Source organism: Rattus norvegicus, chromosome 1 (assembly GCF_021556685.1).
Source record: "Rattus norvegicus strain SHRSP/BbbUtx chromosome 1, alternate assembly SHRSP_T2T, whole genome shotgun sequence".
NCBI lineage: Eukaryota > Metazoa > Chordata > Mammalia > Rodentia > Muridae > Rattus > Rattus norvegicus.
In genome coordinates, this window is record NC_141534.1 from 268,633,729 (window position 1) to 268,645,585 (window position 11,857).

Consider the following 11,857-nt stretch of genomic DNA (forward strand, 5'->3'; position numbering starts at 1 on the left):
ATCATGCACAATTGTTTATGCTAGCAAAATAAAACTGAAATTAAGGCCTATAAAGAAGAATCTGGGCATAAGGACATAAAACAAAATTTCAACACTAGATGAGCTACTTGTCAAAGGAAAGGGACTAAGAAGACGAATGTACACCAGTTTCTGATTGGACCAGTCTGTCAGCGATGCTCACATGCCCTGAGTAGTCTAGTGTGATGTACTCCACATACTGTGCTGGGTGTGACCAGCAAAATGTGGTGTTGATAAGCTTCCAGTATTCGATGTGGCACCAAGGAGCCACATGTTGCCACAGTGCCAGGATGACCAACTCAGATTAGAGTCCTCCTCCCTACTCCTAGAGAAGACATTCCAGAAGACCAGAGGGTTAGAGTCTGTGACCATCATGGCAGCAAGCATAGCAGCAGGAAGCAGGCATGGCATCGGAGCAGTAGCTGAGAGCTTACTTCCTTATCCCCAAGAATGCGACAGAGGTAGAGAAAGCACACTGGGAATATCATGGGCTTCTGAAACCTCAAATCCGGCCCCCAGTGACACACCTTCTGCATCAAAGACACACCTCCTAAGCTTTCCCAAATTGTTTCACCAACTGGAGACCAATTGTAGAACAGGTTTTGCTAAGGTCCTGCTCCCCAATTGGTTCTTGACCCATCAATAAAGATACTGGCAACCAAAGAGCTGAGTGAGATAGGCGGGACTTCTAGATCCCTACAAGAAAGCTAGCAGATGTAAGAGAGAGAGGAGGATCTTTCACCATGTTTTGGAGGGACAAAAGGTCACCAGCCATGTGAGATCTCGGGAAGAGTGGCCATAGGCCATTTCCCCAGGCAAAAGATTAGAAATGCCCAGAAATTGAGCTATTAGGCAGGTTGAAAACTAATTTAGTGTGTGTGTGTGTGTGTGTGTGTGTGTGTGTGTGTGTGTGTGTGTGTGTGTGTGTGTGTTTTACGTGCAGATCAGAGGGAACCTGGGTGAAGGCACTTGAGGCAGGATAGCAAAAACTGCACACTACAACCAATCATTCAACTATATGAACCTATGGGGGTCATTCCCTTTCAAACTACCACACTGATCCTTACTCCGGGATTCATATAGTAATAGCCATGATGGTGACAGCTGTTAAATCATAAATATGTGAAAGAGCCATGTACCTTTTAAAAAGAGAGTTATATTTCAGCTATTTTTTTCTTACAATAGGACAATAATGTGGATGTAGCTATTGTCCTCACTTTGAAGATGAAGCAAAGAGTCTAAGGTATCCTCATGGGGTCGCAAAGCCTTGGAAGTGGTGGAAACAGGACGTAAGTTTGGATGTTACCACGTAATAATATAAATACAATTGATTTAACAGCGCTGGTGTCCCTCATGACAAAAAGCCTCCACTGGGAGGATGGGTATTTGTGTTTTATCCTCAAAACTAATAAACTAAGAATTAGGGCTTGGAAAGAAAAGAGAGCCATAGTAAACGGCTCTACACCTGAACATGGAGACACAGTTGTCCACATTGTGTCTCTGCACCGCCCACTATGGCTAGAATGCTAGAGAACTTGGAATGCCATGCCTCTCCAGCTGACCTTCTGCAGTTCTCTAGAATTCAACCTGTGCCAAGCTCTCTCTGCCATGCGGCCCCTCTCTCGTGAGGTTATACTTCAGACCACAGCATTCATTATAGAGGGGGTAGGTGTGAAATGGTGTTATTGGGTCCCATCAGCTCACTCTGAAGGCCAACAGAGAGCTGCACCAAGGGAATTGAGAGTATGCTCAGGGTGTACCCATCTATACTTAGTCCTCACTGGACTACAAATGCATAGATGTGCCAGTGGTCCCTGTGGAACAAAAATGAAAACCAACGTCTATGTATAAAACCACAGCTTGTTCAGTAAAGCTTGGGAGCTCTTTTCCACCCCTGCCTCTCTCCTCCTCAGCCCTGTGCCCAGAGTTCCATCTCCTGTCCTGATAGGGTTGAGATCTGTGCTTACTTTTGCTCAACACAGGAACAATCCAGCACTGTGAGAGGCCGGAGAACATAGACTTACAGCACCCACGTCACTGGCTCATTTTAGTTTTGAAATTATCATAGCACTGAATGTTTCCAAAAATTAATCCATTTGACATTATGCAAAAGCTATGAGCCTTCATTGAATTCATGGAATCATAACGCTCATGTTATTAAAAGTCTCAATCCCAGGGTTGGGGATTTGGCTCAGTGGTAGAGCACTTGCCTAGCAAGCGCAAGGCCCTGGGTTCGGTCCCCAGCTCTGAAAAAAGAAAAGAAAAAAAAGTCTCAATCCCTCAGAGGCCTGTCTTTAGGCAACCTGACTATATAAACAGGTATATACACGCTGCCTGTATGCACAAGTGTATTCCAGTCTCTTGGGTGATATCACCACTTTCCTTTTGTGCTACTTTCTCTGTTGCAAAATGAGCAACTTAATTGGACCATTCGTAGAGGTTTTTGTTTGTTTGTCTGTTTTTTTGTTTTGTTTTTGGTTTTTTTGGAGCACATGCCTGCAATTCCAGAATTTGGGAGCTGGACACAAAAGGATTGGGAGTTCAAAGTTACCCTTAGCTACAAAGTGAATTCAAGACCATCCTGGGATAGTTGAGATGTGAGATCTTATCTCAAAAGTCTCTCTCTCTCTCTCTCTCTCTCTCTCTCTCTCTCTCTCTCTCTCTCACACACACACACACACATACACACACACACACGGAGAGAGAGAGAGAGAGAGAGAGAGAGAGAGAGAGAGAGAGAGGTCTGTGAGCCATGCCTGACCTCTTGCCTGGGAGCTTTTCCAAACTGGACAGCCTGAAGCTATTTTCTGGGGGTGGTAATGGGAATAAGCATAGGGAGACTCTGGAGTTGTTTTTAATTTAACATCTTTGCTTTCGTAAGCAGAGAGAAGAAAGAATGATATACCCAGGAGACTTCTATGTATTCCTTCTGAAATTGGAGGGGCTGAAATGAACATGATGTGGAATCTGTCTTAGCAATCCAGCAGGGACCTAGTCTTCCAAATTCTTTCCCTCAGTTACTTTGAGGATTGATCCAAGCAACACACTTTTTCTGAACCACCATGTCTTACACATGAAGGATGGGCCTAGTAGCCATTCTACTTGTTCTCCCCTTCTCCTTTGTGGTGGGAAGAAGAAGCTGATATACTTTTAACCATTCCTTTTTTTTAACTCTCATATGTCATTTTATTTGGGGTATCTTTTCTAAGGACCACACAGCTAGTATGGGGTATTTTAAAATTCAACATGAAAGTCTTTATCTTTTAATATGAAGGCTTTGATCCATTCACATTTATTGTGATGACCTGGCTCCTTGGATTTGTTAAAAACCTGTGTGTGTGTGTGTGTGTGTGTGTGTGTGTGTGTGTGTGTGTGTGTGTGTGTGTGTGTGTGTGTGTCTGTCTGTCTGTCTGTCTGTCTGTCTTAAGAATCTGCTTTATATTGAACATGAGAGATGAGAGAACACTTTCTGTTGCCTTTTGCTCTCATATAAAGATTGCACATGGGTGCTTCCTTGACTCCTTCAAGACATCTCTCTTTTATAAGTCTTCCAACTCTTTGTTTGCCTGAGGCCAGGAGATCAATTATAAGAAAGAAAATATTTCTTGGCTCAGAGAAGGGGTCTTGCTTCCTTCTTTCTGGACACATAGAAGTAGAGGAAAAGGTTGAGGAATGAGATCAGAGAAAACGACAAACAGAGTTGAGAGAGAGAGAGAGAGAGAGAGAGAGAGAGAGAGAGAGAGAGAGAGAGAGAGAGGCCTAGAGATCTGTCATAGAGAGATATGTCATTTGTCCAGGTGAGGACCCTGCTTGCAAGACATAGGACTATCAGTCCTCTGAGTTTATGAGACTGGCTGTACAGTTGCCTTTCTCTCTGCTCCAGTCTCAACCATCAGGACACTTCTCTCCCATAACCATGGCTGATAACTGACACTTGGAACACAAACACATAGCCTCCAGATGTCAGCAATTGCCTTCAGTTTCCAGGACATCCCGCCAGACTTCAGCTTTGCAGCAGTGGCCAGCCGGCAAGATCAGTGGCCACACACTTTCTCTCAACTTGGTCTGCCTCTGGGAACAAGTGGAGAGCTGTACTGTAGAGGTCATGTATGTGTGGCCCAGCCGAAAGTGTTTAAAAGGGTGCTCCAGGGGACACAACCCACGGCAAGCAGCTGTGAACTGTTCCATTCTTTTGCCTCCAGCCAGAGGCCAAAAGTTTTCTCAGCCTTTTAATGGAGGGAGAAAATCATTCCAGAATTCTGGTGCTTCCTGCTAGCCAGGAAGAGCCATGCGCATATACAGGGATACTTCGGTGGACACCATGAGCATGGGGACCTACATCCATGTCAACAATCCATAGTCTTGAGTCATTTATGCTGAAGAAAGCCCAGCTGTACCAGTGGGACGAATGCTGACTTTATTCTTTGTTCAGATAGAGTCCACACTCTTCTCCAGTAACTGAGGCAGTGGCCTGTGGCAGCTAAGCTTGGCCAAGATACAAAACACACACAGGCTGGACTGGAGGAACAGTCTCCACACATGCAGCTTTGCTGAGACAAGGGCCTGGATGGGATTCAATTACAGTGACATCTCCTAGAGACAGGGGTCTCTGCTAGGGGAAGTGTGGAGAACCTTGCAATATCAGACACTGTCCCTAGCATAGCATTGCAGAGGTGTGTGTGTGTGTGTGTGTGTGTGTGTGTGTGTGTGTGTGATCTCATGCTTGCACTGCCAGAGGCCATGCTCAGGACCTCATGAGTGCTAGGTCAGTGATTTACCATTTCCAAAACAATGTTTAAGTCAAAGCTGAGGTTTTAAGATGGAGAAGACACAGAAAGTCTAATGCTAGTCTGCATGTATGTTGGACTATCTTCAGTTCTATAAGACCTAAGAGGTCTGCAGAATTAACCACTATGAGTGCTTTAGAAATGCCTATCATGACACTTGGCCCTGGACATTGTCATTAACAACCACTTAATGTGGTGACACTTACTGCAGAGCAGTGGACATTGGGATGACCCCTGGGTACACACCTATCCCTCCAGCTTTGAGTGGCATTCATATTGTTTAGTGCTTGGGGCATAGATCTAGAGGTGGCCCTAACTTTCTAGCAAATGCTAAGTTTCAAAATGAGCAGGGAGTCATTTGAAGACAATGCAGTATGAGGCTGGCAGGAGACTTTTGAGATTACCCAGATGAGGGTATCTCCTTTGGCTAACACCTGAGGGACTGCATTGGTCAATGTCTTATTCTGATATAATACCTCACATGACTGAAGAAAGCAGGATTTATTTTATCCCACAGGTCCAGAGAGTTCTGCCCATGGTTGCTTGGCCCCATGTGTTTGTGTAGAAGGAAACAATAGTAAATACACCCAGAACTGTGCTTTCCCAGTGTCTTAGAAATTTGTGAATAAAGGTGTGTGTGTGTGTGTGTGTGTGTGTGTGTGTGTGTATGTACTCACAATAAAATTGACAATCAAAATTAACCATCTTGCCTCTCGATTTGATTGTCCTTGCCAGCAACCACAATCATAACGTCACCCACCCCTGATGATACTAACTCTGTGAACAGCGGAGTAGAGAGTAGAGAATCTAGCAGTGGCTCTCAACATGTGAGTTGTGACCCCTTTGGGCTTGATGACTTTTTCACAGAGGTTGCCTAAGATGACTGGAAAACATAGATATTTATATCACGATTCATAACAGTAGCAAAATTACAGTTTTGAAATAGCAACAAAAATAATTTTATAGTTAGGGGTCACCACAACACAAGGAACTGTATTAAAGGGTCACAGCACTAGGAAGATTGAGAACCACTGTTCTAGCAGAAGGCCCAGAATCAAGCTAAAATCTTGTTGTCTATGGCTGTTCTGAGTGAGGAATACAATGCCCTCTTAAGTGTTTAAGCTCATTTGGCTAGAGTTTCTACTGTTTCCTCTCTACCTCATTCGGACAGATTTGTATAACAAAATAGAACCAGCAAACTTTTAAAATGCTGGTGTTTCTCAAAAGAGGACAGGTTTCCCTCAGCTCCTTCCCACCAACATCCTCTAAGATGCCTCAGAAACTCCCTTATGTGAATGGGAGTCTACTAGACTTGTGACTGATTGTGCTATCAAACTCTTGATAAAGCCATGTTTGGTAGTAGCAAGCCCTTTGTAGATCATGCCGTGGGGGCATTGGGAACGCTCTGACTAGTTAATGGATTCACCCAATCTTCCCAGAAATAATGTGTGGTGGTTTGAATATGCTTGGCCCATGGCACTATTAGGAGGTGTCACCTTGCTGAAATAGGTATGGCCTTGTTGGAAGAAGTGTGTCACTGTGCAGGTGGGCTTTGAGGTTTCCCAGTGCTCCAGCTCTGCCCAGGATGGAAGAAAATCTCCTATCGCCTGCCTTTGGATCAAAATGTAGAGCTCTCAACTCCTTCTCCAGCACCATGTCTGCCTACAGGCTGCCATACATCCTGCCAAGACGATAATAGACTGAATCTCTGAAACTGTAAGCCAGCCCCGATCAAATGTTTTCTTTTGTAAGAGTTGTCTTGGTCATGGTGTCTCTTCACAGCAATGAGATCCTAACTAAGACACAAAAAGAGTCCTATCATTCTTTATATTCTACAGCTGAGTAAGTTGGGATAGGCTAGGTTTATATCAACTTGACAAAATCTAGAGTCATCAGAGAAGAGACTGCCTCAATTGAAAAATTACTCCATAAGCTCAGGCTATACGAAAGCCTGGAGAACAGTTTCTTAATCAATAATTGATGGGGGAGAGTCTAGCTTATTGTAGGTTGTGCTAGCCCTGGGCTGGTGGTCCTGGGTTCTATAAGAAAGGCATGAGGAGCAAGCCAGTAAACAGCACCCTCCATGGACTCTGCATCAGCTCCTGCTGTCTCCAGGTTCCTGCCCTGTTGAGTTCCTGTCCTGACTTCCTTCAGTGATATGCTCCAACATGGAAGTTAAACTCTTTCTTCTACATCGTGGTTCTTTTTTTTTTTTTTTTTTTTTGTCTTGTCATGATGTTTCATTACAACAATAGAAACCTTTACTAGGACAGGTGACAAGTTACTTGTTCAAGCACACATAGCTAATTAATTGCTAAAACTAGATTTCAAATTGAATCTTATTCTAGAATCCATGCTTATTGTTATTTTGCTTTGCATTTGTGGTGGTTAAAGAAAGAGATGAAAATTCTTAATTTATATAGAGCTCACTTGAAGTTGTAACAAGGGAAAATCACCCCTTTAGGAGTTTGGTCTTTTCCTGGGAAGACATTGAGGCCTTTGGAGAACAGTGTGTTTGTATACTGGACAGTTAACCAGGCTCATGGCATGACCCATCTCCATGGCATGACCCATCTCCATTGCATGACCCATCTCCACCACATGACCCATCTCCACCACATGACCCATCTCCACCACATGACCCCATCTCCATGGCATGACCCATCTCCCAGACATGACCCCATCTCCATGACATGACCCATCTCCGTGGCATGACCCATCTCTATGGCATAACCCATCTCCACCATATGACCCATCTCCAAGACATGACCCTATCTCATGGCATGACCCCATCTCATCTCCATGGCATGAACCATCTCCAAGACATGACCCATATCCATGGCATGATCCTATCTCCAAGGCATGACCCCATCTCCATGGCATGATTCATCTCTGAGGCATGATCCCATCTACAAGGCATGACCACATTATCCCAAGGCATGATCCCATCTTATCTCCATGACATGACCCCATCTCCATGGCACGACCCATCTCTAAGACATGACCCATCTCCAAGGCATGACCACATCATCTCCAAGGCATGACCACATCCCCGTGGCATGACCTCATCTCATCTCCAAGGCATGACCACATCTCCATGGTATGACCCCATCATCTCTGAGGCATGCCCCCATCTCCACATCATTTTCAACCATAATTCTTCTCAGCCATTCATCTTCATGAAATCAAGTGAAATGCAGTCCATACTGCCAGGAGAATCCTGTGACCTCTGGCCACAGTGCTTTGCCAAGAATTCCACATGTTTAGCCATGGCTCAGGCAGAAAGGAGGCCCTGCTGCTATGGAACAACACTTCTACCCCTCTTCCAAGTGGCTCAGGCTCACTCTGATTCTGCAGCACATCCGTCTTTCATTTTCTGTTTCCTGTGGTAAACAGCAGGCCAGATCACAGAAGGAAAGCCTTCAGGGATGAGCTGCCTGGCCTGGCCCACCGTGGTAAGCTGCAGGTGCTCGAGAAGGCTGGCCAATGGGGGAGTCTTCTTGGAATAAGTTTGACAAGTTACTGCTAGCCTGAATCTAGGGTCTCATCTCCCTCTGCTTAGGTCCTCGGGTCACCAAAAGGAAATGTATTTAATTTTAAAATCCCCCCTAGAGCTGAAAGGAATTCCAGGAAAACAGCCATAAACACTGGAAAAGTCTTGTCTGATTTAGGAAAACATTCCAGTGGATTTAAAAGGAATATCCTGTGACTAATCTCGTGTAAGACTTGGGAACGGGTCTAACTGTTCAGTTTGGTGGTCAGGGAGGAACCGAGGAGACCAAACCTCTTCCCACTGCCACTTTGGGCACTAAATCAGTTGGGGCTGAGTTTCCAAACAAGGATTTGGAATAGTTTGCTGTTTGATCCTCAGGACCACTCCCCCATTTCAATTTGTCATTGCTTCCCCATCAAGAGAGTTTGTACAACCAAATCCCCCATGTAGTCCTGGCACTTTGGGAGCCAGTAAATAAAACCCAAATGTTAATTCTTATGAGCACAGCACTGCCTGCCAAGAGCTGAATAATGTACGGTAGAAGAAACAGCGTCATGTGTCCTGGTGGGGGAGGGGGTGGAACAGTAGGACAGAGTTGAAGAACAGGGGGGGAGGGGGGGCCCATGAGGCAAAGGAAGAAAAAAGGATCCAAAAGGAGAAGGGAATGAAACTAACTCTTAGGGCACACATCCTGTATGGGAATGGTCACTAATGAGGGATCCTCTGAGCCCCTGTAACCGCTCTGCAGGGAGTCATATCCACAGTCTCTCATCAGATCTTCACAGCAGCACACGAGGCAGATGGCTACTCTCCTCTGTAATGGATGAGGAAACTTGGGCTCAGAGAAGCTAAGAGAGTCACCTCACGTGAGGAGAAGGTGAGGTCCATACTTGCTATGGTTCGTGTGCATCCCTAACAGTTCACTAAGTCCTCAGTGTTGGGATAGGTTAGGGTTGTGGGGATAAAGACCCTCAAGAGTGAACCAATGTCTCTTCTGTTGGATCAGCTACCAACAGAACAGGTTGTTATAAAGGGAGACAGCAGCCATGTCCTCTCTCCTGCACACACATCTTGCCTGCAAACTTCCCACTCTTGAGTTAAAACAGAACAAGACCCTCCCCACAGTTGAAAAGTTACTTCTCATTCTTCAAAACTAGTTTACAAAACTAATAAATGAATAAATAAATAAAGCCTTAGTCTTTATATGTTACCCAGTTTGAAATAATCTGTTTTAGACACAGAAAAATAAGACAGCTCTACTTCCTAGAATCCAAATTCAAGCCCACGTTGTTCTCCCAGCCCAGACAGAAACGGTGAGATGTTGGTAGGGTGATGAGCAGACCCAGTTAGGTCAAAAGCAGCTCCTTGTAGACAGGATCTCCAATGTTAAACCCACAAATGTCCTTAATAAACGGGATGGGATGCCTGAAGTAGTTGACATGGAGTAGCCTCTTTTTACCATCCCCACCTAAAACTGAGAAACAGTATCAATCTTACCAAGCCAGGTTAAGCTTGTGATGTAGCAATTGATGACCTTGAAATTCTTCTTTGGCTTCCCCAGCTGGGGCCACAGCTGTGCATCACCACACCTGGTATACGCAGCCCTGGGAACAGAACTCAAGGCGTTGTGCATGCTAGGCAAGCATTCTGCCGCCGAACTATATACCCAGCTGCCCACGGAACACCTACAGGAGTTCATGCCAAGGGGCAGTTCCAGGAAAGGACACTGCTGCTACAGCTCTTGGGCACACAGGTCCAGAGAGGGCAAGCCTGTTACCTGCCCTTTGTCTCCTTCCCTCACTAAATGTTTACCTCATAGAACCGATACTGAAACATACACCAGTAATGACATCCTAGCCATTATGTACAAGAACAAAAACCTTTCCCCTCAGATAGACAAAAATGGAAGAAATAACTTAAACTCCAACTCCAGGGGTTTGTAAGTACCCTATGATTTCTTTCTAGTAGTTTTTAACCAACAGCCCCATTTGAAGGTCCAAGGGGACTGTCCGTTTAACACTGGACCTGTGTAATCCGGAAGAATGACTTCCTAAGCATATTTCATATTTCTGGAATCCCACTTTAAAATTCTGGAACCCCGCTTTATAAGCTAAGACACTGTCAGCCTCTGGAGAAGGCAAAGTGAGTCTTGGAATGTGACCAAGAATAAGAGTGCCCTGTCACAGACGGAGCCAGGCAGTTGTAATTGTAAACAGAAAGGTCATACATGTCCCGGCTTGTCCAACATACAGGGCAAGTATGATGAAGCCCATGTTCTATGAAGTGGGGGCTCAGGATAGAAGTTTAAATGACTTTTACAAGATTGTCTAGTTAGGGAGGCTCACACTAGAAATCAAATCACTTTTTAAATTTTGTATACGTGTGTGTGTATGTGTGTGTGTGTGTGTGTGTGTGTGTGTGTGTGTGTGCGCGCGCGCGCGCGCGCGCCCACGTGATTGTAGGTACTGGAGTGTGCAATGTGGAGGTCAGGGGGGCAACTGTGCATATTGGCCTTTACCCTAACCCTTAGGCATCTTCCTCTTTTTGTTTGAGACCGGGACCTTGTTGGCCTGGAAGTTTACCGTATGGCAGCGAGCCATATGTTTCTTCCTGTTTCCTCCTCCCATTTCCCTTCACTGGGGTCATAAGCAAACATCACTACACTCAGTTTTCACGTGGGTTGGAGACCTGAACTCTGGTCTTCATGCTTTCCCAGCTGAACCATCTCCCGAGTCTCAAACCTATGTCTTCGATTCCAAAGTCTATGTTCTTTTCCTGTGTCCTTTCATTTGGTGTCATGACAGCCTATTTTTTAGACGGAAATAGACAGAACCTACCCCACATGCATTCTTTAGAAGAGAGTGAGTTGCTTTTCTAAAACAAGCACTTGGCTCCCAACAGGCAGGGGAGAGCAAGAGGAACATCTAAGTTTTGATGTCAGCCAAGTTTCCATTTAAATCATAGCCTATTCACCTACCAAGGTGTGCCCAGGCAAATCACCTAACTTTGCCGAGCGTCAGTCCATTCCCAGACAGATGTGCAGGTCAAACCACCTTTAGAACCTGGGACTGCTGGTGCTAACAGCCGAGGGGGAGTTTCCTCTAAGGAAAAGCTCATACCAGGCAGACGCTATTGCTCTCTGGACTAGGAGTTTAGGGACTTTTTAATGCCCCAAATGGAAATATTCTAAGCCAGGGATGATGCCCTGATCTCTGGAAGTGGGTTCCTGGCTCAGAGGCTTTCTCACCCTCTGTCATGCTCAACTTGCTCTCCCTGCCAGGGGAAGAGAGCTCAGGATGCAGCCAGCACATTTCCAGTGCTGATGACGACCCCTTCCGCTGTGCCTGGGGCCAAGCTACAGGTGATAATTAGCTCTCAGACAGTAGAAGGACATTAACTCTGGTATCTTGACTCCATTCCAATTGAGATAATTAAATAAAGTGCCCACAGGTGGATCCTGTTAATGAGGCATTGATTGGGCCGCTGCTGAGCTCAGCCAGCAGCGAGGAGGAACATGGAGTGATTGGAGCACAGACACTTGGGCCACCAGCTCAGGCCT

General features: G+C 45.3%; 1 long non-coding RNA gene across 1 annotated transcript in view; it reads right to left on the minus strand.

Moving 5' to 3' along the window:
• Window positions 1-10,027, minus strand: part of LOC103691380 (uncharacterized) — a 55,284-nt gene extending 45,257 nt beyond the window's left edge. The window contains exon 1 of the long non-coding RNA XR_015653738.1: window positions 9,796-10,027. This is a non-coding gene — a long non-coding RNA (uncharacterized LOC103691380). The remainder of the gene's footprint in view (window positions 1-9,795) is intronic.
• Between the last annotated feature and the right edge of the window lie 1,830 nt (window positions 10,028-11,857).